The sequence below is a fragment of the Girardinichthys multiradiatus genome, chromosome 2, assembly GCF_021462225.1.
Source record: "Girardinichthys multiradiatus isolate DD_20200921_A chromosome 2, DD_fGirMul_XY1, whole genome shotgun sequence".
Taxonomy (NCBI): Eukaryota; Metazoa; Chordata; class Actinopteri; order Cyprinodontiformes; family Goodeidae; genus Girardinichthys; species Girardinichthys multiradiatus.
In genome coordinates, this window is record NC_061795.1 from 50,799,352 (window position 1) to 50,827,326 (window position 27,975).

Here is a 27,975-nt window from a genome sequence, read left to right on the forward strand (position 1 = left end):
CTTTCTTTTCAGAAATAATTCTAATGCTAAACGTTTTCAAATATTCTTTATTATCTCTGATGTCAGGAACAGCTGGAGTTATGCCTTTGCTCCTTCACATGCTATCTTACTGATGGATCTATGGGTAGAAGTACAGATCTTTAATCCAGTAGCTAAATATTTCTTTCCAGGATAGTAATGTGGAACAGATATACTGATGAGGGTGGTGACAATCAAAATGTTTTCTGGAGGACAAAGTGGCTTAACAGACCGTGATGTTCAAACAAACTTGATGAGACCAGGTTGGAGATAGTTGTACACACTGGCTGAACCCAGAGTCTGCTTCAAACTACTCCTAAACTCATTAAGGATTTTCAACTGTTAGTTATACTAAAGTCCTGCGAAGGCCCAGAATAAAAATGTAAACTAGCTGAAATTTGGGATGAAAATGTAATTGGAGGCATGGTGCACTCCTTGAATATAAATCAAAGAAAAACACGGTTTCATAATGAATCTGTAGCTCAGCGTTTGCTGCATATGTTTCACATTACTGTAAGATGCACTGGGCGTTCATTTGTCTGCTCTCTGAGGCATGATGTACTTTTCTTTTTTAAAGTAATCAGGGAAGCAAGAGTAGCGTTTCTGCATAACACTTAGGAAGACAATACAGTTGTTTTAAAGGTGTGTCTGGCTTTCTGTTGGTTCCATCAGCTGTTGACTTTGCATAGATGTGGCGCTGAAAACTCCCCTGATCATCTTCGTCATTCTTTCAAACTGTTTGCTGCTGCTTTGCTTGCCCAGATTTTTAAAAAACCTGCAGCTGATGTCTAGATCCGGTGCGGTGGCAAATAGACAGGAAGAAAGTAGCTATGCAAGAGAGTTCTTCTTCATTTGGTGTTTGATTTTGTAGAAATGTATTATTTTTACTTGTTTAGGCTGGGGTGCAGAATCCAAAAAAAGATTAAACTTTTAGTGTAAAACGAGGAGCACATTGGTGCCATTTACTTCTGAGAGTTATAACGACAGTTACTGGAATCCATTTTATAAAATTGTCGTTTAGGTTTCCTCTCATAGAATATTAATATGAACCTTGAATTCTTTTCAGAAGAAACTGTTACACAGAATCCGCTTTCATTTAGCTGCGGGAGTCCCTTAATAACGCTTCCGTTCATGATGGAAGCCTGACCTCTAGTGGTCATGAGACAGTCATACACCAAATCACATAACATTTCAGTCTGTGGACAGCATGTCTAACATGCTGCAAGCAATCAGTCAGTCAATCTTTATTTTTAGAGCACTTTCAAACACAGTGAGGGCAACAAAAAGTTCTTAACATGGGAGACAATAAAAACAAAAAAGAAATAAATAATAAAAACATCAACCACAGTGAGAGACAATCAAGATGTCACCATCCTTTAGGATATGCTAATCCAGACTGAGAAATCAAAGCCAACAAACCAGACATCGTCATCAAGAACAAGAAAGACAAGAGTTGCTAACTGATATGAAAATACTATCAGAAAGAAACACCTCAATGAAAATGACAGAAAAGCTATCTATGAATAAAGATCTGGAAATTGAAGTTGGTAGAAATTGTGAAGAATGGACTGGAAAAAATCACCAACAATATCCCAGTAAATCAGAAGATTCCCCACCTAGGAAGAGGAAACACTGCAGAGGGTATCATGCTTGCATCTGCCTCTCAGCTCCTTAGGAACACAGTTAGAACCCGACTCTAAAGGATAGAAACAGAAACATCATATAAAGGACATACAAACATTACCACAATAACCATTATCACTATTATTAGAATTAGTATGCAAAAATAATTAAACCATTATATTTAGTGAGTGAGTGATAGTTAACTGGGTTAGAAAGAGTGATTATGAAAAATAATTAGATATTTAGGTAAAGGTAACCATGTTAAATATTGACAAGCTCAGTATATATATGTACCCTAAGTTTTCTCAAGCATTACCATATTCTTATTATCATTAATGATGTTGATGCAGCTGTTCTCACAGAGCACCACTAGAGAGCAGTAAAATGTTGCTGATATGTCTCAGATGTACACTGAGAATAATTACTTCACTCTGAAACGCTTGGCAGCATCCGGTTGCTTGAGGTGTCAGGAGAGCAGTGTGATCTGTTTTGTCATCTGATTCGTCGGCTTTAAAATATGTAAACATCTGCCTTTTCTAACTGAGGAAGCCGAAGGTTTTAAAGGTTTCATTTCTTTCTTTTACATTTAACTCTGTGACAAACTCACGTAGCTTTATGTAAAAATAGTCTGTAATTTGAGATACTTAAAACTGCTGCCTTGAAGCAACAAGGTCCTGGGTTTGAATCCCACCTTGGGGTCTACCTGCATGGAGTTTTTTGCTCTCCTCGTGTATGTGTGGGTTCTCTCCGGGTACCTCCCACAGTCCAAAAACATGACTGTCAGGGGGGGGGGTTACAAGCAGCTGCTAGTCAAATATGCGGCTGTGACTCAGGTCAAAGGTCGGGCTGTATTTGCATACTGCTTAGGTTTCCTTTTGGAGAGACCGTGAACCTCAGGTTGGTCCTGATGGAAGTTCAGTGCTTTGCATGGCAGCTCTAGAGTCAGCGTGTGTGTGTGTGTGTGTGTGTGTGTGTGTGTGTGTGTGTGTGTGTGTGTGTGTGGGTGTGTGTGTGTGTGTGTGTGTGTGTGTGTGTGTGTGTGTGTGTGTGTGTGTGTGTGTGTGTGTGTGTGTGTGTGTGTGTGTGTGTGTGTGAATAGGAAACATCGTAAAGACCTCTGTTGAGCCGCTCGGGTTAATTGGTGCTATATAAATGCAAACCATTTACCATTTTCCAAGTACATTGCAGCAACAATCGGAAACAGACATGGCAGGCATGTGGGAGCTGCAGCTAAAGGCAGAGTGAGAACTAACAAGCTCTAAGCTCCCAAACTCAGGCCTATTTCTCTTTGAAAAGAAGTTAAATGACCCTCTGCAAGTCTGTGACCTGAAGTCTGACCTCCAGTTGGAAGTTTTTACTAGAAGCAAAACCATGCTGCACTACATCCCTCTGGGAGGATCAATGTGAATTTCTGCTGAAATGTTGCATGTGTGTGTGTACATACACTTGGATACGTGTTTAGACAAGAGGCCCAGAGCGTGATACAGAAGGAGAGAGGGAGAAATTAAAACTGATAAATGGGTAAAAAAGCCAATCAGACACAAAGCAGCCTATTCAGAATGCTCTTAAAGCGTAGGAAGGATGTAGTATTTTGAAAGCACATAGAATGAGTCCCAGTGGTGCAGAGAACTGAGCCATATTGTTGCCTGGTGTTATTCCTTCTCTCTGTGCTCTGTAGATGGCTCTGGATGCTTTGGGAGTCACATAAAGTTTAAGCTGAGTGTTAACATTCTTGTGACATATTTTCACTGAATGTAAACTTCCCTTGATGAAGAGTTTTGAGTGAAAACTAAGCTTTTGTGTAACTTTGGCAGCACCGATGAAGAACTGAATTGTATTTCCTCGTATGCTGTGGTGTGCAGATGACAAGAAACAAGGAAGAAATTTGAAATGTATCTTTAAGGATGGATCTTCACTTGTTTCTCAGCTTCAGATTAGTTATTCGCTACAGCTCACACAGCCATGATCCACCTGAATCACTCACATGGTCAATACTTTAGTGTACAGATATGGTTCAGGAGTGGTCCTAGAGGAGATCTCAGCCCATCTCCATTTCTGAAGGCAAGTTGCCTTAATCTACTGAATTAGAACAAATAAATCAATCTCACAACAGAAGTCAATTGTTATGCATGCTGGCACATTGAGTCCGTCTAAATGATTAAGTGTCCCGTTTTACCGTTGGCCCAATTAGCCTGAGCAGCTCGGTTCTTACGGTCTGGACGAAACTTACTGATGGATTGGTCTGTCCAGCTGACCTTTACTATTTCACAGCCAGGTGAGTGAAATTGAAGGGACACATCAGATCTTTGGATCCACACTGTCCCTGTAAAGCTGTATATTATCTCAATGTTTCTTCTAATCATTATAGTGAAAGATCAACATTCAGTGTTTAACCCTTTCTCTCTCCTAGACATGGCTACTGACTGAGCTTTTACTTTGACTAACTATGTGCTCTTTCTCATCCTCTAGACTTGAAAACTGGCTCAGAGTTTCTGTTCTTTCTTTCTAGATGAAACCACTAAAGGAGCTACATCCATTAACATTTACTTTTTCTTCCCATAGAAAGTACTCCTGGATCAGTGTTTCTGTATTCTTTTTCTGTGTCTGCTCTGTTCTCTCAAACCCCCTGTTGGTTGTGGTTTTAAATTGTAACTTTCTTCCATTAAGCAACTAGGTCATTTTTAGTTAAGATACGGTTTCACTGAAATTAAGAAAAATAAAAATGGGAATAAAAGGAATTTAACAGAGGATGAAATACTGAGTGACTGCGTCTCTGTGGGAAGAGAAGTTGCCTTAAAGTTGTCCTTTATGTTGATGTGCCACTGGGCAAGGCACGTAACCCCAAGTTGGATTCAGATCTGCATATCGGTGTATGAATGTGTGTGAGCGCTTTGAGTGGTCGGTGTGACTAGAAAGGGACAGTCCATATATCATCTCATGGAGCTCTAAAGAAGCCCATTCTTGTCCTGGTTCTGAGCGTTCTGTGAAGCACATTGCATGCTGGTCTTCTAGTGTCTTGCTGCATCCTGGTGAAATCTAGGAGAGTCTTTCCAGGGTGAAGCTCAGTGTAAGGTGCAGTCCTGGATCACGCAGAACCAGGAGAACATCGCTGGCAAGCAGCACATAGCAGAAAAAATCTGACTGGAATTTTAAGAGATGCGGCATCATGATTACCTTCATACTGATAGAGGTTTGTTCCAGCCACTGTTTAACAGGTCATGGAGAGAGATCACTGTTAGATCTTCATCTGACATGGAGGAAGGAACCAACCATCAGGTTGACTCACAACATCTTAACCTCCTTTAAAGAAAAAGCTGCTGGCACTGGACTGTGAGAGGATGCAATTCTTCTGTGTCTCTCAGCACTCTGTCATTCTCAGGTTATTCTCCCACTCCTTCATGAAACCTTTAACTTGTTACAGTTCTTCAGAAGGAAATATGGCATAAAACTGTTTGTCTCACTGTCGCTGCTTTTCATTTTGACTGATTTGCAATTCCAGCACCACTCGCTGGAAAGTACGACAAAGTTCTCTTCAACTTTATGTGAGATGATTTCCCTCATTGCTTATGTCTGTGAGGTCTGGGCGTTTGGATAAGAATTAGGAGCCTGTGGGAGACAAATGGGGCAGAAGGCCCAGTGGAGGGGTCCCAGAATTTCCCCAAGCAGCGCCCAACATGGAGAAACAACCATGGCCTTTGTTGGTCACCCTGTGGATCTCACACACAGTTAATATAGACTTTTCCCACTGACTCTGCCAAGAGTCTGATGTCATTTAATGAAGTGGTGGCTGGGTTTCGAAGGAGCCAGTGTGCTCGCTGCTCGGGCTGACAGAATGGAAAATGTCTGTGTTATGCAGCGAACAGCAAGTTACATGAAGAGTGTGTTCTGATACTCACTACTTCTCTACAGCACTACGCATGTATGCACACATTCACACATGGTTGGTTACGACTTGTTCATGCAGGGAGACATCAGCCCATCTGACAGCTCTGTAAACAGTTTTCAGCAGCTCTCCCACTTTCTCCCAGCAGCTTTGCAGCCACACTGGAGTTTATCCTCTGCTTTGTTTCTGTCTCTGTCTGAACATTTTCAAAGTCAGTCATCAGTCAGTCAGTCATTTTCTACCACTTATTCCATAGTGGGTCGCGGGGGAGCTGGTGCCTATCTCCAGCAGTCTATGGGCGAGAGGCGGGGTACACCCTGGACAGGTACATTTTCAAAGTGCCACAGAAAATCTTTCAAAGACTTCACTCTACAGATTTCTTGCTCTTGTGTTCCTAAGGCGATCAAATCTAATTGTTTTACAAATTATTTGCAGTTTTCTCTTTGTTTGCTTGATTTATCAGAACCAAACCTCACTTTTCATGTCCATTTTCACGCCTGTCAGCTGCTGCTGTGAATGGACAGTATTCCTGCATGTATTTGGTTACATTTTTTTTTATATCTGTGTCCTTTCATCCGTCCCTGCGTAGTTTTTGTCTGCGTCAGTGTCTCATTGTGTTGCTGTCAGTTATTTTTTAAAACACTCCAGTGTCATTTGCCTCAGATTATGTCCCTTTCTTTTTTTCCTACTTTACTGCAGCTCCTCCAGTGTTGGGTGTGCATCAGCAGGCATATTCATTCTTCTCTTCTTCTTAGGGGAACATTCGTTTTCATCATAGCCGTAAGCCTCCTTTTAAATCCATGGACAATGTGTTTTTGTCCCTCTCTACACTTTTCTTTGGGAGTGCAGGGATTCTGTCTCTCTCTGAGGGAAGATGTGGGGGTCGGGGGCTGAGCATGGTGCTTCTCTGGAAGCCCAATTGTTTGCTTTTAATGAACCATGATGAAAGATAACAGAATGAAATGTAATAATTCATGCAGGCCTTGGTGAGAAGCACGTGGCTAGTGGTTGGCCCGGGTCATGATAGCCTCCTGCTCAGCCAGCAGAACAAAGCTCTGGTGCTGCCAGCACCACTCGCCCAGCTCTGGTCCAGCGATCTCGTTGTGCTTTGCCCTCATGGTTCTCCCCCTTCTATTCAGAGTCACTTAAAGTTTGAAGGCTGTCTGTGATCATCTGCATGCCAGGTCATCTCTTCGGGAGACAAGTCAAACTGTCTCCTTGGTTCTGTGTCGTGGAATCCCCTCATTCTTTTATCCTCTCATGCTGCTTTGCGTCAGTGTCACGCTCCTACTTCTGGTCTGTGTTTGTCACTTTCAACCAATCACTGCAAACCTTAATTCAATTCAATTCAGTTTATTTATATAGCGCCAATTCACAACACATGTTGTCTCAAGGCTCTTCACAACAGTCAGGTTCATACATTCCAATCGATCCTAACTATTGAACAGTTCAGTCAGATTCAGTTATTTAAAGTTTTTCTATCTAAGGAAACCCAGCAGATTGCATCCAGTCAGTGACTTGCAGCATTCACTCCTCCTGGATGAGCATGTACAGACAGTGGACAGTCACTGGTGTTGACTTTGCAGCAATCCCTCATACTGAGCATGCATGTAGCGACAGTGGAGAGGAAAAACTCCCTTTTAACAGGAAGAAACCTCCAGCAGAACCAGAACCAGGCTCAGTGTGAGCGGCCATCTGCCATGACCGACTGGAGGTTTGAGAGAACAGCAGAGACACAAAGAGAACAAAGAAGCACTGATCCAAGAGTACTTTCTATGGGACAGAAAAATAAATGTTAATGGATGTAGCTCCTTTAGTCATTTCACCTAGAAAGAAAGAACAGATAAACTCTGAGCCAGTTTTCAAGGTTAGAGCCTGAAAGAGAGCACATAGAGTTTGTTACAGTTAAGCTCAATGTCATCTCATTGTCTAAATCCTGACAATAGGATCCTGATTCTATGTCCTTTACTTATTCAGCAAAACTTTGAGCAATGCACCATAACCTCAGACACAGAACAACTGACTGGCTTGTTCTAATCCAAACACCTTTTCATTCTCCAGATATTGTAAAGATAACTCGGAGGCATCGGATCTTTTTAGATTAAACACTTCATGTTTAAAATGATATAATTTCATTTATTTAAAACAGAACAGATAAAAACGTCTTTGGCATGTTCATTTTTTCAATTATCATAATAAAGACCATGAGTTTTCCTTCATTATTCTGATCGGTCTCTGGTGTTGGCTAATCAGTCTCTTTTGTCTTTATTTAATGCCTTGGTGTGTGTGTGTGTGTGTGTGTGTGTGTGTGTGTTCCTGTCTTGGCATCACAGTGAGAACCATTTTCCCGATTTCACCATCAAATTGAGGACCGTTTGTACCAAAGTGAGGACATTTTGCTGGTCCTCACGACCTATTTTGCTAACGGTTAGGTTTAGGACTAAGGTGTGAATTGACTTTAGGTTAAGGTTAGGGTTAGGTATGCACTGGTAATGGTTAGGTTTAGGGTTATTGTCAGGGTTAGGGCATAGAAAGGGTTGAAAATGACTTAAAATCAATGGAAGTCAATGGGAGTCAACACATGGTCCTCACTACATATAGTAAAACAAGTGTGTGTGTGTGTGTGTGGTGATACACATATTCCAAAATGCAAAATAAAATACCATTTTAACAGTGTTTTGTTTAAAATTAGATGATTATTCTATCTATAGTACTATGAGTACTCAGAGTCTCTGAACTTAAAAACTAGCACAGAAAATACATTTCTCGGTCAAACACCTGCAAAACACTAATCTTATATAATCATCAAAAGTGCTGCAAATTGGCAAACCAATCTGGGTTGCAAGGGTCGGCTGCTCAGTCAGCTCAATCTTCCCTGGTTTGTGGTTAATACACCGCCTCTTGTGTCCAGAAAACAGCATTAAAATACTCTTAATCGTCACTGGTCGGTCTCTGAAAAAATATCCTGGCGGTATCCTGGCTGTAGTTATCCTTAAAGTGTCTGTGACATTGAAGTTTTATGATAACTCCATTTACATTTATACAAAGGAAACATTGATAAAATATTTTTAAAAAGTAAATTCATGCCTGAAATGAACGGTTGTTGATATATATATAAATTTCACTAAAAAGGGATTAAAAAAAAAAGGATAAAAAGGCATTTCCAGACTACTCCTTTGCGATTTTCTTGCGCCTTTTTATGACGTCCGTGGGGAACCCCTGCATGTAAACTGACTGCTGCTGCAATGGTGGCAACACAGACAGCAGTGAAGAATCTGATGTGTCTTTAGAAATATTTTAGTAGCAGCAGAGTCAGGAGAAGAAAGTCAGCTTTCATGAGATGGCAGAGCACCAGTGCTGCAGCGTGTGGATGGCAATCTAATTCCACCAGTCTATTTTTGCCAGATGGACTCTGGCCGGAGTCAGCATGCATGAATCATAGCACACCACCAGGAAACAGAGCCAGCACAACATCTGGATTTTCAAAATAATTCACTAAAGACCGACTAGATCTCGCTATATTAATAAATACACACATATATTTATATAGAGGGGCGGCTGTGGCTAATGTGGTAGGAGTTTGTCCTCTAACCATTGTGTTGCTGGTTGCGTCCTTGGGCAAGGTACTTCACCCGATTTGACCTGCTGATGGTGGTCAGAGGGCCCGGTGGCGCCTGTGTATGTCAGCCTCACTTCTGTCAGTCTGGCCCAGGGCAGCTGTGGCTACAATGTAGCTCGTCACTGTCAATGTGTGAATGAGTGAATGACTGATTGTTGCGTGAATCGTTTTGGGGTCTCCGGGATCTTGATAAACTGCTATACAGGTGCGGTCATTTACCATAATATGTTCATGGCTAAATCATGTATATACACATTTATGTATAGATTTATACACTGTAAATCCAGGGTTACAGTAAATACGGCGCTGAGTGAAACAACCGGAGGTGAAGTGAGCAACAGCAGCAACGCAAGGGAGGATTCAAGATCTGAAGACACTACCTGGTGTCATTTTTTTAACTTTATATTAAAATCTTTAGAGAAACATTCATTTAAATATGTCGTATGCGCATGTATATTATCCTTTTTAAAATAATAATGTCAGATTATTGTTATTAATAATAAAAAATTTAATTTCAGATTTTTAATTAATAACATAAGTGCCGATATCTAAATTGACTTTTGCGACAAGGAAGCGTTCTTACCTGCTGAGCCGTGATCCGTTTAGCAACAGCAGCAACAACCTTTTCTTTGGAGATCTTTTACCATCAGATGCTCTGAACAGCGTGACTATAGCATCTGCTTCAACATCCTCCTTCATCTGTCAGACATCCTGACCTCTGACATAATTTCTCTGGTGAATTCAGAGGTGTCTTGTTCGAAGCAGCTTGTTGAAAAGTCCTCTGATCACACCTGGCTGTGCTTGGTGGGACCAGCCCATCTGTCTCTCCTCAGTTTTCCAGCTCTGATCAAGGCAGCTCTAATCCTCTTCGCTTCAGTAAAGTAGTGCAGACTAACGGCTGCTGTCGTAGTGTTGCTGCCACCACCAGCAATGCACCGTTTCATCATATTAACGCTGTTTGTAACGCAACTTTGCTTCTACCTGAACCGTTTATCATTGACGCTCACACAATGAATGACCCGAGACTTCCCCTTAGAAGTCATTTCCGGGCGACTTTGGACTTGCAAAATTTTGTGTTACAATTGTCTTTTATCACATCTTTTATCCTAATTTCATGTCAATCACTGCCCAATTCCTTTAATATATAGATGTGTCACAGGCACTTTAAAGCTTCTTTTTAACAGAAAGCCAATATGCTGCTGTGTACACAGCTGGGCTATCATCCTCCTGCTATGCTTCCCCCTGGTGGGTACCTGACTTTTCAGTTACTACGATTTCCTTTTGATAGATTCATTTTTCTTCAAAACCAGTTCACCAACTGTTTAGCTGTTGTTAAAACATTGTCCTTATGTCAAAATATTGAGAGTTGCATGGTGGTGAGTTAAGATCTTTAACTCCTTTACTCCCACTGATGTGAAAATAATCTGGCATACTAATCTTTACAATTCTAATTATGTTTTTATTACATGTATTTATTGTTTTCATACATGGATCTAAGCAACAAAATAGAATAACCACCCAGTAAATCAGGCCATAATTTTAAAGAAAACATAACTTTTTTTTACTGATATTAGTTGTTAAATTTCAGCTTGTTGCTTAATAGCTGCTACAATATTCAGGAGATCCCGCTGCTATTATTTGTTGCTGTAATTTTAAAACTGCACTACCTCAGAAAAAAGTATAGGTGGCGCTTCTTTAGTTTTCAAAACAAGGCAGTCAATGTTTTCGTGACTGGAAGTATTTCTAAACTGCTGAATTTGACTTTCTTGTGAGTGAGGGAAGAGTAGGGTTGGGGATCTCATTGGATTTTCTGGTTGTTGTTTTCTTTGAAAGTCTTTTTGTGGCACCAGTGGGCTTTATTCATCAGGAGCTGGAGAAGAGGAAAGCAGAGAGAAGGGTAAGACATGCAGCACGTGGCTTGGGGCCGGGAATTGAACCGGGGACCACTGCATTGAGGACTGTAGCCTTTGCATATGATGTGCCTCCTTTAACACTAAGCCTCGGGGCGCCCGTTATTCTAGTTGTAGTTTTATTGTTTTCACTTTAAATTATTTTTCCTTTTCTATCCTTTTTTTAATGTACTTACTTCATCTACCAGTGTGGTTCTGCGGTCTTCCCTTTGTATTAGATTTTCTTTCCAAACTGGCTAGAAGGAACCACTAACCTTTTTCCACACTTCATTCAACCCCAAAATAGTTGTAGAAAAAGAGTCATATTTCATATAACAATATGACAGCTCAGAATTTGGCCCAGATGTTGTTCATTCATTTATCTATATGATCAAATTTACTGACATTAAGAAAACATACTCTGGGTTCTTACTGCAAACACAGAAGTTATTACAGTGATCAGCTGAAAAATCATAAAGCTCAGTGTGTGTGTATTTCACAGATGTGTGTACTTCACTGTTTTAAAGGTTAGGTATGGCCCTATCTTTGCTTCATTGTTCTGTTGATAACTACAATAAGTATTTTATTCCTGTCCAAACTTTACAGGCACAGACAAATACAACTCAGATCCAAAACCGAATGAAAGAGAGTCTAACTGCAAGCATGCTTTGAGTGTGCCAGTTCGCCAGTTTGGTGGTCTTCCTCTGAAGCTTGTTAATTAGTGCAGAATGTAGACTACACTTCGACTGCCAGCACCGATGAAAAGAGAGAGGGTAAACTGTATGGCTGCCAAGAAGGTCGATTTTTTTTGATAGGTTGAGAGTGGTTTTAAATGGTGGAGCAAAGCTTGGAGACTCCCAGAGTTCCTGCCTCCTGACCCATGTGTTTGCAGCAGGCCTATTGAGCCTATTGAGCCAGATGCCAAAGTACAGTGAACAAGTGTTGACACAGGCAGTAAATCGCAATGAGACTTTAAGGGTTTCAGTATAGAATAAAAAGAAAGAAGGGTTTTATTTGAGTTAAATCTTGGATTTTGAATTTATGAAAACCTGTGAGTATGTCGACCAGTAAGGGTGAATCTTTTTCTTGGTAGAGTCGTGTTTGCAAGCCAAAATATTCCATCATTATTCAATCAGTGCACGAAAAACAGGCAAGATCATGTAATACAGTAAAAGTCTGAATATGTTCTTGTTATATTAAAGAGACTGGGGTGGTTTAGTGGGAAAATGAAGAAGCCCACTTGCCTGCCTGATTGTCCTCCTTAGCTTCAAGGAATACTTTTATGGTTACTTATATTTTATTACATATAAAATCACACTTAAATGAGCCTGAAAAACCAAAATGTACCCACTGAGGGTCAATAATGGATATTTCTATTTTTTTCCAATCTATTTTAAATTGCATTAGTTTTACAAGATGCTTTACAAAAATCAGTTAATGATAAAACTGAAGTGGTAAAAATGGGGGCGTTAAAATCAAGGCAGTGAATGAAAATGGGCAACGTTAAATTTGATAACCTTAAAATTTATAACATTAATATTTATCATGTTATCATTTTCACAGATTTTTACTTTTACAGAGGCGATATCAATTAAAAGTTGTTTTTTACAGCACTCGATTTTACCATGTTCAGTATTTCACACCTTCAGTTCATTTCAAGTTAATTTTTGTTACTTTCACCCCTCATAGCTTTTTGCATTGTTTGTCTTCAACATACAAAAATATTTAAAAAATCTCACCATAGAGAAATGCTGCATGGATTTCCTGTTCCTTCCAACTGTTGCCACATGTTTGATCAGGAGGGGGAATTGCTGCAAAGTTACTTGATTCCATCCCCTGGGTTTCCTTAGAAAGCAAACAGTTTATCAGTGAGTGACCCATGCCTTCACATCATTACCTTTCACACAATATGGACACAGAACCAATAATTAATCAGCTCTGTTTTTTATTTACATCTGGCCGGCTTACATAACTCTGCTGCTTTGTTTGTGTTGTACTTTCTAATGCATTAAACCCTGACTGTTGTCCCATTCACCCCTCCAACTCCATCATCAAGTTCACTGACGACACCACCACTGTCGGCGGGGTGACTAGCAGGCCTACAGGGAGGAAATACAGGAGCTGCTAGAGTGGTGCAAAAAGATCAACCTGTTGTTGAACATCAAGACCAAGGAGAAGTGAATAACCTCCCTCAAGTTACTGGCCAAAAGATCTGAACTGGTCAACAAACACATCGGCACTGGTCAAAAAGGCCCAGCAGAGACTTGACTTCCTGCAGGTGCTGCAGAGGAACTGCATGGATGAGAAAGTGCTGGTGTCCTTTTACTGGTCCACTATTGAGTCAGTGCTGATGTTCGGTGCAACCAGTTGGTTTGCTGCCTGCTCCGCTGAAGACAAGAAGGCACTACAGAGGGTAACCAGGACTACTGAGAAGATCATAGGTTGCCCTTTGTCCCCCCTGGTGGACATTGCCAACTTCCTTTTTCTGAGCAGGGCACAAAAGATCTGTGCAGATTCTTCCCACCCCGGACAATGTCTAGTCAACCTGCTACCAGGTAGAATAGACGTGTCAGGTAGCGGTTCAAGTCTATAAAAAGCAGTACTAAGAGACAAGCTAACAGCTTTGATCTGTGGGCTGTCAGAGTCCTGAACTCAGTCCTGCATCACTAAACATCAGAGCAGCATCCTATACTCTACATTCATGCTTACATTTGCAACACCACAACATTCTTTGTAATCTATTTGTGTTGCAATATCCAGTTGTCCTGTGCAATAACCACTGTTTCATTCAGTTCACAAATGCACACTCACTGTTTACTTGCATATATTTGTTTTTTATTGTATATTCCTATTTTTATCAATATATTATCCTGTTTCTTTCCGATTTATAAATATTAGTATTCCTCCTATTAGTATTTCTCTTTAGTGCTGTTCAGTGGCAGCTGATTCTGATGCTTGTTGAATCCTTGATAGAATCCTGTTAGAAGAAACGGTTACCAGCTATGTTTTGCTGTTTCTTCTTACCTTCGTGTACTTTCCAAGCCAGTCTTTCAAACCAGAGCAAAAGCCCTCCAGAGTAGGGCTGGAATTAACAATTATTTTGATAATCGATTAATCTGTTGATTATTTCTTTCGATTAATCAAATAATAATCGGATGGCAAAATGTGCTTAAAATGAGATATGTTTTACAGAATTTGAACAAGCTATAGCTAAAAATACGCCACTTAAGGAGTTCTAGATAGAGAATATTTACTGACAAAGAGAATTTTTCATTTTAAATGCAAATTGTATATATGTTTTGTACAATTTTGGCTTAATTACTGCTCTGAGTGGGTTGTTCATTCAGCAAATGGCATGATTTAGAGTCTGTACACTCCAATTAACGATTAGTCGATTACTAAATTAGTTGACGTTTATTTCAATAATCGAATAATCTGATTAATTATGTCAGCTCTACTTCAGAGCCGTATATGGACAAGCTGATTATGGGATAGTCTATTCAATTCAATTCAATTCAGTTTTATTTATATAGCGCCAATTCACAACACATGTCGTCTCAAGGTTCTTCACAAAGTCAGGTTCATACATTCCAATTAATCCTAACAATTGAACAGTTCAGTCAGATTCAGTTATTTATTCAAATTGGATAAAAAGTTTTTCTATCTAAGGAAACCCAGCAGATTGCATCCAGTCAGTGACTTGCAGCATTCACTCCTCCTGGATGAACATGTAGAGACAGTGGACAGTCACTGGTGTTGACTTTGCAGCAATCCCTCATACTGAGCATGCATGTAGCGACAGTGGAGAGGAAAAACTCCCTTTTAACAGGAAGAAACCTCCAGCAGAACCAGAACCAGGCTCAGTGTGAGCAGCCATCTGCCACGACCGACTGGGGGTTAGAGAGAACAGAGCAGAGACACAAAGAGAACAAAGAAGCACTGATCCAGGAGTACTTTCTATGGGAAGGAAAAGTAAATGTTAATGGATGTAGCTCCTTTAGTCGTTTCATCTAGAAAGAAAGAACAGATAAACTCTGAGCCAGTTTTCAAGGTTAGAGTCTGAAAGAGAGAACATAGAGTTAGTCACAGTAGAAGCTCAGTCAATTTCCATGTCTAGGAGAGAGAAAGGGTTAAACACTGAAAGACAGGGCCATGTGGATCATCTGTAGAGGGTGAGCATTAAGTTTTAAGCCTAGCCTTAAAAGTATACAGGGTGTCTGTCTCACGGACTAAAACTGGGATCTGGTTCCACAGGAGAGGAGCCTGATAACTAAAGGATCTGCCTCCCATTCTACTTCTAGAGACTCTAGGAACCACCAGTAAACCTGCAGTCTGAGAACGAAGTGCTCTGTTAGGAACATATGGACCAATCAGATCTCTGATGTATGATGGAGCTAGATCATTAAGGGCTTTATATGTGAAAAGAAGATCCTGGATACCTACAGCTGAAATGAGCATCCTCTTCAAGGTGATTGTGCACAGCGTGAGAGCATCAGGGGAATTCACCATTTTTTAGGGAGAGCTTGGAGTAAACCCACAGCTCTTCAGCATCGAAAGGTGCAAGTTCAGGTGATTAGGTTACAGTTTAAGATTACTCATAGATGCAGACGTTTTGAGGTTTTCCAGGCATGTCCTGCTGTAAGGATGGGATATGTGTGTCCCTTAGGTGCTGGGAACGCCTGGGGTCCCTCATGATGATCAAGCAAGTATTGGTGGGGAGATGGATGTCTGGGTTTCTCTCTTGGGCCTGTTACCCTTATAAATATTTTTGAATGGATAAATGGATATTAAAAATATTCCAAATTCACCATTGCCACAAATTGGCATCCTAACTATTCCTATACAGTAAATCAATCTGAAGAATTACATCTAAACACTCTTAAAAGCAGGAAAGACAAGAGAACATGCTGATTCCAATAAGGTACAGATGGCTAACCCCTGACCCTGATCTTCAAGAGTCAGAATTTGATCTTAACCTGAAGTTGTCTTTATCTACTGTGAGGTTGAGCCGTTAAAAACTATTTTAAACATCTAGAACTGTGGCCAACAAGGTTGGACAAGGGCCCAAGTTTATTTTAAGGAAGATGGTAAAAAATGCTAAAATGTCTACAAACCTTCTCCACGAAAACTGATACAAATTTGCAGCTGCAATAGAAATATTAATTTATTTAAAAAAATGTTACGTCCTTGCCAGAGGTACCAATAAGGGCGCTGAATAAACATGCAGCATATGAAGTCATCCCAAAAACATCAAAAAATATATGAGCAGGTTTCTGCTATTATTCTGCTACAAACACGCTCCACAGGCAAAGATCCCACCACACCTCGCCAGCTCTGGGCAGAGCTAAGAGTGGAAAACTAGAATGGAAAATGGCCCGTTTGTCATCCCAGTTGCACCCTCACAGATTGGCCACACTGTGGTGCTTTAAGTGCAGCAGACAGAGGAGCTGGAGAAATGCATCTTTTATTATCTCAGGTAAATTATTCAGAAATATTTCCAGTTATTTTTATAGATAATCTTTAGATTAGCCAATTAAGCCAACATAGATGAAGGAGCTTATTTCTTTTCCTGACATTTCTTACCTTTGTTCAGGCAACATTTTGAGAACAGTTTCAAGGGCATTAGACAAAACTTGCAGTAAATGCTTGATGAAACTCATATCAGCTGTTTCCTAGGTTATTTCAGCAGAAGAAACACGCCTGTGTTGTCATAAAGTCTGCGTAACCCCAGTAAATCCAACTTTAGAGTAAAGAAGCTTGCATTCATTTTCCATCCACTTTTCATTCAGGCTCCCTCACTCTATTTTGCCTCCTAACATCTGCTCCCAGCCAGCCACCTGTCTCCTGTCAGATGCAATATAAATGCACGCCATACACTTGTTAATTATTCCCCCTGAATGTTGCCGTGTCAAGCCGAATATACAGAAAAGGATAGTGAAGAGCCATTTTATTAGAGGTGATCACTCTTTCTCCCTCCAGTCTCTCCTTCTGTCTCTGTCCTTGTTCAAACACTTTTTCAACTCTTTCTGTCCACTGAAATGCAGAAGTGTATGTATGTGTGTTCCTGTGTGAACTCAGCATGCCTCTATACACCAACAAGAGCTTGTCTCCCAGGAGACACTACTGCGTGTGCTAGGAGGGTGGCAGAGGGATGGTTGGAAGGGCCGGCGGAGGGAGAGGGGTGACGGAGGAGTGGCATGTCGAAGCGGGGTTGGAATTGGGAGAGAAGCGAAGTAATGAGAGGTGTCGTAGGAGGGGAGCTGCAGAGGGGGACGGCAGCAAAGCGAGGCCAGGCCAGGCGGGTGGCATGGCAGTGGGGCCTCCTTGTGTCCTCAGCCCTCTTGTCCTTCCTGGTCTCTCTTTGCGGACAGCATCTGCAGCCTGCTTTACATGCAAAACACACCCTGCAGAGAGGGCGTCCACACATGGGGCTAAGGGGAAAGGAAGAAAAGCATTCCTGAGGCAGTGCAGGGAGAAGAGGGAGGTGGGCATCCTCAACAGCCTCCCTCTACCAGTGTTTCCCCCTTGATGAATCCATGGGGGGGATGCAGTAATGAGGGATGAGAGGATAAATTCGCGGCAGATTATTGTTGAATCAAGCCTCAGCTTAGTTCAATACACAGACATTGCTGCTGTTGTTTTGTCCCTAGATTGCCTGACACCAAGTACAGTTATCAACCATCATCAAATCGTCCATTTCTCTTCTAGTATTTCATCAATCAACACAGATATGTGTTCAAAATTTAAAAAGGGATAAAAGCTCAAATTCCTTAGAACAGCTTTTATTTTATCTTTGCAAATCCTCCAAAGGTAAAGAAATGAATATTAAGCTTAACTCCCAACATTAAACTGAAAAATATTGAAAATGTATCTTAAAGTATTTAGTTCAGTGATTCCCAGCTTCCCCAGAGATCACTAAATTAATATTTAGTTGCGCAGTTTCTCTCTTCTGCGTGGAGTCAACCAACCTCTGATACCTGTGAACAGGTTTGTGATCCAGCCCAGGTTGATCGGACCTTATTCCACAGTTCTCTGCATTTCTCAGTTTTGCCTCATTTTAAGGCATTTCCTCTTCAGCAAATAAAATTTATTCCCACAGCAGTGATTGATCTGTTTAGTGATGTTGAACCACCGATATTTTGAACACATCTGAATAATGAAATTGAGCAGAAAAAGAAAATTTTTCATATTTTCTCTGTTTCGTTTCTTTCCAGTGGCAACGATTGTTCTGGAGCCATTTCATAGTTGCCCCAACATTTGGCAGTATGCTCCATTGTTAATTAAGGACCGTGTGAAGTAACTGGTCTGCCCCAAACATTGTATCCAACAATAACCAGATGTCACAGTTTGTGAGTCACATCATGAACAAGGGAAACACACACATCACCTCCAAACCTGAGCTATTTCCTGGTAGTATTTGCCAAAAAGGCCTCAGTTCTGCTCCCGTCATTTCTTTAAGTCCATCCACAGTCAGCCAGGCAGTGTCATTAAGGATCCTGCCACAAAGAAAGTCTAAGTCTGATGTTAGAAGGCATGGTCATCAGAACTAGAATGTCCTTTTGTGCCTGTTTTCTGCACAGTTAGACTGGGGTCACTGACTTGAATTTATGGACTTTGCCACTGACTGAGGAGACGTATAATCGAGTCATTGTGACGATTAGGGATCCTGAGGTGGCGTTTTGTTGGGTTTTATCTGACGCAGGATAAGTTCTCTCTCTATCAGCTCTGGTGGGAAAATAGGAAGAAATGTTCTAAGTGGTTCTGGTGCCACTTGTCTTTGTCAGGTTTTCCTGGTATTGAGAGAGGGTCTTTTCACCGCAGGTTTTTAGAAGGACTCAAAGCATACGTCTCTGCCGATGCACAACTTTGACAGATTATCCTCTAGACACATAATTGTTTGCTTTGTTGTCCAACTGAAGGCTCAGCAGGAAAAAATGTCTTCCTTTCACACTTTTGGAACATCAATCTTACATGTAGTCATATTTAGGAGAAATAAATGTATCGTTCTCCCCCACAGGTCAACTGCATACATGTCTATTTTTTTTACATATTCATCTGAAATTTTTCCCCTAAATGTTCCTGATCTTCTCTTTGCCTTCCTTTGCTTGAATGTGTCCTCTGTTCTTTTCTCTTCAGGACTGCTCTTTAAAGTGTGTGTTCACCATTATTTCTCAATCAAGTCCTAATGAACAACAACAAGCGACTAACACAGCCATGTGTTGGATTTCCAAATGACCCACGGCGCTCCTGTCACTTTCTGTGTTTGCCTTTTCCATTCCCACGGAGGAACGCTTCCTCTTTCTCTGTTCGCTCCCTCTGCAGAAGAGAATTGTGTAAGATTGCTCTCTTTGTGTAACCAGTATGTGCAATAATAAACTGAGGAAATGAGCTTGGTTGCCTCACTTAATGCTAACATTATACATATCAGGAGGTAGATTATTCCCAACTCAGGTTTCAAAGTCCAGGTCCAGGTTTCAAAGACCAGGTTCCATGCAGCTACAGTATCTGTTGTCTTTACAGAGTCCCAGCAGAAACACTGAGTAAAAGGCTGTGGTAAGCCATGCCTGTAACAGGTGGACCTTCACTAACCAATACCTCGAACCAACCCATCCACCCCACCGCTGCAGATTTTTTAAAGCAGCACTCTTAACTTTAATGAACCAATCAGTTTACAGCATATCTGTGATAAACTGTCAGCACAGCCCAAACCCAGCTCATTCCACTGACATTTCTAAAGTGTCCATAACAAACAGAACACTCAGAGATCCTTGTATTTACATAAATATAATGCAAACACAGTGATCAGTTATCAGCGCTCAGCAGACCCAGTCAGAAGTCGCCATTATTGTAGCATGAGTGAGTGTGACAGAACAGCTACAACGCAATGTTTTACTCTCCCTGGATCTGTCAGTGTTCCCTAAAGTGTCATTTTAAGTGTTGCCTAAAACTACTTCCTGTGTTTTACTGGTTTCAAACTTTAATTAAGCAGCTCAGAGTCTCATGGGCTTTCTGGTTCCACTCAACCTTCTTGGTTTACAGATTTCTACCAGCACACACCCAGGCATGCTGCCTAATTGCTTTAGATTCAGCTGAAGCTCTTTGGTTAAGACAGCAAGTGTTTCATCATGATCTTTTAATAAAACCATAGTTACCATGGTGACACTCAGACTAAGGTTTCCTGATATGAATATGATATTTTTGTGATCAGTTCTGATAAGTCCACCTTTGCCATGATGATACTGCCACCGCTGTGTGGGACCTTCAGCATTACATCATGTGTGGGCATCTAACTGCAGTAAGACACCATCCAACAGTCAGAATATTACTAGCCTACAAACTGTTAGACGAGGTGATTTAGGATATAATAGCCAACAAGTATAGCATTCTGAACAGTCCTTTGCCATATTGATATTGGGTATGCTGATATGATGATCATTTTATGATATATTATAGTTTGATGCTCCAGTCCAGGAAGTAGTGATGATGTGCTGTTTTGTCATGATTGGTCCTTGTACCAATAAAGTCTCCATCACACAGACTTTTTGACACAGATTTCACTTGACTTACTGATACTGCACAGCGCTCGCAGACTGTCCAACAAGCTGCTGGTGCAACAAGTATGTAAGGGGAGTAGCTGCCCTTCTCCAGGCCAGACCTTAGTTGCTTTTACGGAGGACAGGAAATCCCGTGTTTACCAGTTTACTATAATCATTAACACTTTATCTCTACCTCCTTTGCTCTCTCCTATGCACTTCTTGGTGGTGTGTTTCACTTGCTCCTATCCATCTTCTTCTTGCAGCCTAAAACTCCCAGGTCTAGATTTCTTAGTCATTGTTGCAGCCAAAGGTCAGACACTTTCTTATTCAAAGCTGAACAGTTCAGATCAGCCTTAAGAGCAGCTCTAGTCTTAGCGGGATTCATTTCTGGTGTTCCTCACAGGCTTAGTTTTATAGTGCAGGTTTGAGTGCGTATAATAATCCAGTCTTCTCTTTTAAAGGGAACGTTTTACTTCCGAGTTTTCAAATTTGCATTTGGGTGCACTTCAGCCTTTGTGGTCTGAAGAACTGACTCTTCCAAAAGGAATGCTCTGCAGGTGCATGCAGTGTACATATAAGCTTGTATTTCCACGGCTTGTGTGGCTCTCTGAGGTTAAATGTATTGTTTTAAGTTTAAGTGGGAGTTTTTCCTCTCCACTGTCGCTACATGCATGCTCAGTATGAGGGATTGCTGCAAAGTCAACACCAGTGACTGTCCACTGTCTCTACATGCTCATCCAGGAGGAGTGAATGCTGCAAGTCACTGACTGGATGCAATCTGCTGGGTTTCCTTAGATAGAAAAACTTTTTATCCAATTTGAATAAATAACTGAATCTGACTGCACTGTTCAATGGTTACGATTAATTGGAATGTATGAACCTGACTTGAAATCTATATGATTGGATTGAGTTGTAAAGTGCCTTGAGACGACATTTGTTGTGAATTGGCGCTATATAAATAAATAAAACCGAAGTGTCAGGAAAGGCTCCATACAGTTGAAATGTATTATAATAATGCAAATTATTTCCCCATAGCACCAAAACAATACATGCAAAAAAGAGGAGATTTCAGTTCTGAATGAAAAAAATCACAGAGTCATTTTATGGATGCAAGCATCATTTGGTTTCATGGTGGTCTATATTGTTTGGTTCCAGCTGCCATATGACCATTTATAGTAGAGGCTTTCTCTGTGTTTGTGGCATAAAGGTCTGATTGCTTTTCTAGATTAAGTGCCTTTACATCGACTGCAGTGTTTGCCAAGATTAAACAGTGACACCAGAAAGTATTCACACCCCTTCACTTTTTTCTTTGTGTTACATACTTATTCCAAAACCATTGTCATTAGTTTTCTTTTAAGAAAATCTACACAAAGTAACCCATAATGACAAAGTGGGGACATGTTTTTAGACATTTTTGCAGATATTTAAACCACATAATGGCTACATAACTATTCACACCCTTCGCTGTGACACAGAATTGTGTTCAGGTGCATCTTAATTCCACTGATTATCCTTAAGATGTTTCTGCAGCTTGATCAGACTCCACTGGTACTAAATTCAGCTCATTGGACAGGATTTGGAATAAAGCATGCATTTACATAAGGTGTCACAGTTGATAGAGCAAATCAGACCAGAAACCAATCAATGGAGTGAAAGAAAGTGTCTGTAGACCTTTGGGACTGGATCAAAGCATAAATCATCAAACATTATGAAACGTTTCATTGTCTCCATCATTCCAAAATGGAAGACTTTTGGAACCACCAGAACCCTCCCTAGATCCAGGTGCTTGACCGAACAGTAATCTGGAGAACGTCCTCAGTCTGAGTGGTGGCCAAGAACCCAATGGTCTCTAAGGGGAAGCTCCAGTGTTCTCTTGTGGAGACAGGACAACCATCCACATGGCTAACCATTGCTAACCCATACCACCAATCAGGCCTCCTTCAAGGTCATCAGACAAGGACAAACAAGTGTCATGTCTGGTGAAAACAGGCCATCCCTACTGTGAATCATGGTGGTGGCACCATCATGCTGTGGGGAGGTTTTTTGCAGCAGGAACTGGGTAACTAGTCTGCACAAATGGTAAGATGACAGAAGCTAAATATTGAGAGATTCTTCAAGAAAACCTCCTCAAGAGTGCTCTGGACCAAAGACTAAGGCGATGATTTAACTTTCAACATGACCCAAAGCACACCGCCAAGATAACAAAGGAGAGGCTTTAGGAGCAGTCTGTGGAGGTACTTAAGTGGTTCAGTTGGAGGCTGAAAGTAAATCAAGACACAAAAAAGGCTGCCTACTGATGTTTATATTTCTTAAAACTTCACAAAAGGACTCTTGACAACGTCAGAATGTCTGAAAACATGTTTTTACTTCAATAATTATGAGCTCTTGGGTTTTAGAATAAATCTCGAAGTAAAAACTGTGATAAAAGGAAAGGGGAGAGAATACTTTCTGGTGGTGCTATATTAACATTCTTGGCAAACCATATTCATATTAGTTGACATTAGGTTGTGTTTGAACACAGAGAATTCACTGTACTTTTGTTAATCTGTCTGTATATTTACTGTGGTTGTTTAATATCAACCTTTAACAACTGAGAGCTTCCTGGCCAAAACTAGTTTGTCTACTTTTCTCCTCTTTTATTTTTAGTCTCACTTCTTCAACACCAAACACAGGATTTAAACCACAAGTGTAATTTTCCATGTGTGCCTAAGCACAGCGCCTGAGCAGGCAGGGTTGCAGCTTGCTCCTCATGTGCGGGTGTGTATGGTGTGTGTGTCTGGGCTTTGAAACGTACAACACACACTTGTTGAGACTCTCAACGTTTTTCTTTCAGGTTCCTGCTCGCTGCTTAGTTCCTTCTAGATCAGTTTCCCGACACAATGAGCAGTGTTGCAACTGATGTTTTTTGAAATCTCAGAAATGAACTTGAACATCGCTAAGTACAAATACTCAACCTCACTCTGCTGCACTTGTCTTTCTCTGTCCTCTCACCCAACACTTTCTCTCCGGCTTTGGACTGGGGATCCCTGTGTCATCCCACCTACTCTGAATAACAGAAACCAACCCTGACCCTCCTCTTGTCCTTTCTCTCCAACACAGAAACGTGCACTAATACATACAGAGTATCCAGATATGTGTGTCTCAACCCAGCTAGCGTACGGCTGGAAAGCGGAGCAGAGGGCCCTGGACTGGGCCAGCTGTTCCAGACTCCCTCGCTGCCCCGGGCCCCACATTCCCTCATTCAAGGGAGCTTTGTAGTTCTGACATCTTGGAACAGTTGAGCAGCTCAGCTTCTAATGCTGCCGTAATGGTGAGAGAAGGAGAGACAGAGAGGGAGGGGAGAAGAAAGAGACAGGCTTTATGTGTGCTTGCTTGTTATGCTCAATCTCTCCACTCTTCATGTGCCGGCTCATCCTAAGTCCCCGTTCTTTACTCTAATATCTCTATTTTATTCTAGTATTGTTTTATTCTTGTGTTTTAATTGTAGCACTCTGAGTTTGCCTGGAATGAAAAGTGCAATTTAAATAATATTTATAATAATAATTATTATTCTGACTGTATTATTACAACTGCAAAGACTGTCTTAGGTATAAATGATTTAATCTTCATTTCACTTAATTTAAGCCTCATCCTGGTTGACCGTAGTTTGCTGAACATGGACAATGCACATAGTCTGAAAGGTCCTGGACAGGTCAACCTAAAATCAAACATCTACAACACATACAACATTTTATTCCAGCTCCCTAACTCTAAACGATGAATGTAAAATTAAATTATACTCATATTAAATTCTGTTATCATCAGAAACAGTAATTTATAAGAACAATATTTATGAAAGAAGTCAACGCCAAACTAAATAGTTGCTATAACAAATTAACAAAGCCCTTTGGTTTTGAACTGTTTCTTTAGGGGGTGTTCTAACCAAATGTGAAAGTGCCTGATCCAGGTTAAAGCGTAAAGGGCAGCAGTAGCTTCTTTATACCCCTTTTCTACCAAAGCGGTTTAGAGCCCGTTCCGGTTTCCGAACGTGATTTAGAACAAATGACGCGTGTTTCCACTGACAAATAGAGGTTCCAGAACACGAACTCTGGTTCAACTGAGGTACCGCAGAATACTTGGTTCTTCTGCGCTAACCGTAGACAATAGAAGCAGCAAGTACAGGTGCTTCCAAGAAGACAGGCTGCCACAGATTTATTTATGTTTGAAAAATGTCACCATATTGACCCTGTAGCTTTCACACATCATGTGAACTGCACATGTACCCCATTGCTACAGTATCTACTGAAACATTGTAGCAATCAACATTACTTCACCTCATGCAACCCTGTAAGACCCTCTGTCTGCTCTGCTGCAGATTTACTTACCTCGGCGTGCAGGAAGCTTGAAGCTGCAAGTGAAACTGACCTTGAAGTACTTTCTGATTTGGCTAATAATAATAATATCTGACTACTTGGGGGGACTCACAGAGCAGTGAAATTTTGTTGCAGGATGATGAGTTGATCCTTTAAATGTGGAATAAATTCATACAAGATAGTGTCATTATTGCAAAACTAACATACCGAGTCCTGACACAGTGGAACACTGTGAATTCCACACTCTTGAAGCTGGTACATAGACACTGTTCAGAACAGGGGTGACACATAAGACTTGATGTACCACAAAAGGATCTTTGTGTTCCTGCATTTAGACAGACATAGCATGTTTTTCGAGACATAGCCTGTGTGGTAGGATAGGAATCAGCGTGACAACAGCTTAATAAACTAATGGAGGAGAAGTCAGACCAGGTACAATTTTTTGTAAGACAAGTAAACATGCATTGTAGTATATTTACCTCTATCCTGATGCCTATCTCTTTGCTAGTGGTGTTATACATCAAGGACACATGTATAATCTACATTTTTTCTGATCTGTGAACTATGAGCTGTTGAGATGTACTATACTGTAACTGTGTCGCCTTTCTGTCGTCTGCAGCCACCAGCTGGAAGAGAAGGCTGGGGATGAAGTGTCAGAAGCAGGTTTACAGTTAGTAGGCAATTGTAGTTTGGGATGAAAAAGTCATTTTTTATTGCAGTTTGTTCCATGAAGCTGCAATGTGTTGATATCTTGCAGCCCTTTAGAGTGTTTTCTCTGGACAAATGTCAATGACTGTCACATGAAACGCTATGTTATAAGTAGCATGACTGTGTGACAAAGTTGGTCTACATCTACGTCTAATTAGCAACTAATCCAGAAGTGACGGGACTTTATTGAAACTAGTTTGCAGAAACTTTGAGTTGTAACTCTAAAACGTAAACATGGTTGAAATAACAATTATGAATTTTCCTAAATATAATTTGTAACCAGTTTATTTTGTAATTTTATTCTTTGAAATTTAAACAGATGTTTAAGGCAGTTAACTGTTACTTACCTCCGATAGATACATTATTTTTCCATTTACAATGATGGTTAGTTTATAATAATAATAAATCCCTGTTGTGCAATAATATATTTAGGTTTGGATATTAAATATTTAACCAAACAACTTGCGCGCAATCAAGTATTGTCCTAGGAATTGCTGCCCAATATGGCGGTGGTTTTACAGCATTAAATGAAAGAGTGATTCAAGCTCTGGCATTTTCAAAGCAGTAAACTCTGCATACATGTGAAATAAATTCACAACATCTTTCCAAAATTTAAGTATGTATTAACAAAACAATTCATCTCCAAGTTAAACATATTTCAGTCAATAACTCTTTATCTAGGCCAGTAAAATTGAACTAAAACTACCAAAGAACCCTGAAAGAATAAAGAAACTAACAAACTATATACAAATAAAAGGGAAAAGTGGACCAATAAAATCGATGATGACAGTTCAGTGTAGATTTTTATTTTTAAGAACCAAGGTTAATTTTGGAAATAAGGTCAAATTAGTTTTAAAACTAATTAGGAACAACAATTAGTAGGTGTTTAAACAACCAGCTCAATGCAAATCCGAAGGTAACTAAAACATTTTTTTTTAATATATTTTAAGAATGATTTGCTGAATTAGAAATCAATAATCTTTCGACAATTGATCCTAATGTTGTCAACTAGCCATCACACAGTCTTTTGACGCTCACAAGATGGAGACAAGCTGGATCTAAATATTTGAGCTTCCTGTTGCTAGCATTAGCATTTAGTAGTTTCAGCTAACAAAGGAAAGCTTATTGCTTATTCACCACTTCTTTAGGTCACTAATGTACCTTCAACTACCATTAATATAACTATTAATGTGTGCATGAGTGCTGCCGGCGCATTACAGCCAATATGTGCTTGAAATCACACGTTGAAGTAAAGTTTGTCTTAATTTTAAAACAGAACTCAGAACAAAAAAAGCTTGCCTCAAGGCTTATAGGCCTGTTCACATTAGCTCAGTAGGAGGCCTGTTAGCACTGAAATAGTTTAGTTTTTAGTATAACACAGCAAAACACCATGAAATATTTGATGAAATAACAATATTTAGATTGTTTCATTCTTAACTAATTTTCTCTGCCCAGACATCACCTCTTAAGGGAAACGTTTGATAAACAGGAGTGAAGACAGTCCAAAGGTCATTACCTTGTGTGGTAAAGGAGGTCCGGTCTGGCCGCTTGGTCGCGAGGTGGACAGGCAACAAAGAGGTTTAGCGGCTGCTCTCAGTAGCAGGTGGTTGTTGGGGGGCTTCTGCTCAGACTTTACGCTTCAGGCGTGCAGAGCTGCGGTTTCAATGATGTCTTCTTCAGGTAGTGGGACAACTGCTTTGTCCCGTCTTCCGGGAAACCTCTGGCTCAGATTCCTTTTCTGCAGAAGCTCAGAATGAAGCGTTAAGACAGGTTGTCTTAATTAGCTTCGTGACACAACTTAACTTTTGGTTGTTCTTTGATAGAAGAATACACTAACATCAAATTGTAGTCAACTTTGGGATACAAGGATTCTTCGAAGTAGAGTCTTACTCACCAGCGTTTTTCAAAGACACTGAAGTTGGGAACTGCTTCACCGCTTCCTGTCAGCACTAAACTAAAGGGCTATTTCACAGTTTTTCAATTATCCGGACAGCGTTTAGACAACTTTGGTTCAAAACTTAAAGTAGTTAGACTTTATGAAAAAGAGACCATTTAAAAGATTTTTTGTGAAATGGTACTCAATTTGTGATACAGTAGATATTTTTTCCCAAAATATTACTAAAGTCTGGTCTTGTTCTCATAAACCAGGTGTGTTGTCTGCTAAGCTGGACGTAACGTCATACCCGAAGCATATACAGTAGCACTCAAATAATCAAAATCAGTTCCTAAAAGCTTACTATAATTGCATTGTCAGCAATATTTTACCTGTTGTTGCCATGGTTACATGTTTCTTATGTTGTTCACTTCCTGTGCTGTCAGTAATATTGTTTATGTGGAAGACTGGCAT

General features: G+C 40.4%; 2 long non-coding RNA genes across 4 annotated transcripts in view; one reads left to right on the forward strand and one right to left on the reverse strand.

Annotated features, from left to right (window-relative positions):
* Nucleotides 1-27,975, forward strand: part of LOC124878116 — a 91,665-nt gene that overhangs the window by 8,196 nt on the left and 55,494 nt on the right. The gene's annotated exons all lie outside the window — the stretch shown is intronic.
* LOC124878107 lies at nucleotides 1,085-27,857 on the reverse strand. Of its 3 annotated transcripts, none has more exons than XR_007040662.1 (6): nucleotides 27,523-27,857; nucleotides 27,145-27,366; nucleotides 23,688-23,867; nucleotides 23,523-23,608; nucleotides 12,772-12,877; nucleotides 1,085-1,714 (listed from the first exon to the last, which is right to left on the reverse strand). It is a non-coding gene; the product is annotated as an uncharacterized LOC124878107 (long non-coding RNA). The 3 variants fall into 3 exon arrangements; XR_007040659.1 differs by having other exon boundaries at nucleotides 23,523-23,613; XR_007040661.1 differs by having other exon boundaries at nucleotides 23,523-23,613; nucleotides 27,145-27,375.